The sequence below is a fragment of the Halichondria panicea genome, chromosome 2 (genome assembly GCF_963675165.1).
Source record: "Halichondria panicea chromosome 2, odHalPani1.1, whole genome shotgun sequence".
In the NCBI taxonomy this organism is placed as follows: Eukaryota; Metazoa; Porifera; class Demospongiae; order Suberitida; family Halichondriidae; genus Halichondria; species Halichondria panicea.
In genome coordinates, this window is record NC_087378.1 from 3975343 (window position 1) to 3977842 (window position 2500).

Below are 2500 nucleotides of genomic sequence, written 5' to 3' on the forward strand. Positions count from 1 at the left end.
TGACTACTGGCAGGATCAACCAGGTAACTATCGGGACGCCAGAGCGTGCGAGACGCACTGTGTCACTCGACCGTCCTCGTTCAGAGGGCCGGCCAACGCATCACACCAGTGCGGCCACGCGGACCGCAGAGGGTTCAACAATTTTGCAAATCCTCGGCCACAGACTCACCAACTGAAGGCAGGAGAGGGCAGCTGAGGCCCACTCGTTGCCTGCAGATACAGTCAATCACGGGGATCGACCGGCAGCGAGACCGTACGAATGCACTCGTGATTCGTGAAATGATGCAAACCTAACTGCACTCGACCGGAGGGAGCCAGCCCACTGATGACCAGTCACCAGCAGGTCAGACGCCCGCCGACACAGGCAGTCTACAACGATGCGGACACACGGATGAACCGCTGCAGTCACCCTACACAGCACCCGTCACTAGGAGCAACGCTGGAACTCGTCTCGTATGTAATTAAGCGTGACTTTTTTTGCCACAACACCCCACTTCACGACCTATCAACACGCTCATTTGTACGACACTCTTGTTTGGTTGCTTATCTAGCCCACGTGGTCACATTGTTCAATTCGTCTGCACTTGTATGGTAATTGCTTGCGATATATTGCTCAAATTTTCGCGCTACGCGCGTTCATTCCTTCATTCGTCTGCACTTGTATGGTAATTGCTCCAATTTTCCGGCGCGCAAATCCCCTCTGCAATGTTCCCATCTGCACTGTTCCCCGTCTGCACCCTTCCATTCCGCTAAACATACAGTTCAAGTTATACATGGCTAACATACAGTTACAATACAATACTGGAGATTGCACAATCTTTGCAACACAAATAGAAACAAGTGTGTTGAGCACTGTGGTTCCTTATTATATATGGGATGTGCTCATACATTTAAGTAGTAAAACAGACCACAGTGTGTGTACTCAAATTCCATATAAGGAAGGGTAATGCTCTATGCTTTTACTGTCTTGTTGCAAAGATTCTGTATAGTATTATAGTACACTCACTCACTCACTCACTCACTCACTATATTGCAGCACAACATCTATTCGCCAGCAGCCAGCCAGCCAGCCAGCCAGCCAGCCACCCACCTCTTACTATTCATCAGTCAGTCGGTCGGTCGGTCGGTCGGTCGGTCGGTCGGTCGGTCGGTCGGTCGGTCGGTCGGTCGGTCGGTCGGTCGGTCGGTCGGTCGGTCGGTCGGTCGGTCGGTAGGTAGGTAGGTAGGTAGGTAGGTAGGTAGGTAGGTAGGTAGGTAGGTAGGTAGGTTGGTGGGCCGGCCAGTCAGCCAGCTACAACATAGCTTCACAAGCTACACAACAATTGCTGCTTTAACTACCAGCTGCAGCTTCTAATTATAACTACCCATTGAAGCTACTTTGTAACTAGGCGCTTTGTAAGGGGCCGCTTTGTAACTAGGCAAGGACTTCATTACACTAACATTAATTTTTTCCACCACGAGGACTTTAGGCTGGAAAATAGAAATAATAGGGCCTTAAGTGCTCGTTGACTTTACACTCCATGAACATTACAACTTTTTACCCACTACTTTTATTCCCACTTGAATTTACTGTACATTATTTGCGTATTGTTAGCAACGTACAATACAATACTACTTGAAGATAAGCTTGATATTGTTATGATCAAATGAAGCATGGCTCAATGAAGGTATATATATACTCACTCACTCACTCACTCACTCACTCACTCACTCACTCACTCACTCACTCACTCACTCACTCACTCACTCACTCACTCACTCACTCACTCACTCACTCACTCACTCACTCACTCACTCACTCACTCACTCAGGGAAAATATTTAAATTTCCTGCTACAGTGCTGCTACATTGCAGCCCATAAAATCTGCACATTTCCTGAGGTGTCCTGCAAGTGTCCTGCAACCTACTTACAAAGGATAGTGCAACGTTTCCTGTATAGTTTCCTTTACTATTCCTGAAGTAGTTCAGGACTTGTGTAACATTCATAAGTCTACAGGAAATTTTGTATTTGTAAAGTATAAGAAATTTTGATATTTTTCCTGTGTCACTCACTATAATTAGGATAGTTATAATTATACGTGCGTAATTATACAATTACTGTTTGCAAGTAGCCATCATCACATACTTCAGTTGCTTGCAGTGCCATGACTATAATGACAAAGGCAGGGATCAATTGTAAAACTGTTGCTATCACAAAAAGAAAGTTTCGTCTTTGCGGTTTGGTAATGATCAACGAGGATTTAAGGCTGCAGTTTTCATATTTTTGGGCCTTAACTGCTCGTTGTGAAATATTCTGAAAACAAACAAAAATAAGAATGCAGAAGCCTACAACACCTGCTGTTCCCAGGCGGTCACCCATCCAAGTACTGGGCAGGCCCTACGTTGCTTAACTTCGGTGATCAGACGAGAACCGGTGTTTTCAACGTGGTATGGTCGTAGACACAAGTCAATGCATATCTCATGTACTTATGTGTGAAGTTCAGAAATATACTCGACTTAA

The 2500-nt window shown here is 45.8% G+C and overlaps 2 non-coding genes across 2 annotated transcripts in view; both read right to left on the minus strand.

The window, feature by feature from the left end:
- Positions 1–26, minus strand: part of LOC135332593 (small subunit ribosomal RNA) — a 1812-nt gene extending 1786 nt beyond the window's left edge. Inside the window, exon 1 of the ribosomal RNA XR_010393441.1 lies at positions 1–26. This exon is cut by the window's left edge and continues 1786 nt beyond it. This is a non-coding gene — a ribosomal RNA (small subunit ribosomal RNA).
- A 2296-nt stretch (positions 27–2322) lies between these two features.
- LOC135332803 (5S ribosomal RNA) lies at positions 2323–2441 on the minus strand. The gene has a single exon (XR_010393642.1). It is a non-coding gene; the product is annotated as a 5S ribosomal RNA (ribosomal RNA).
- Positions 2442–2500: the final 59 nt, after the last annotated feature.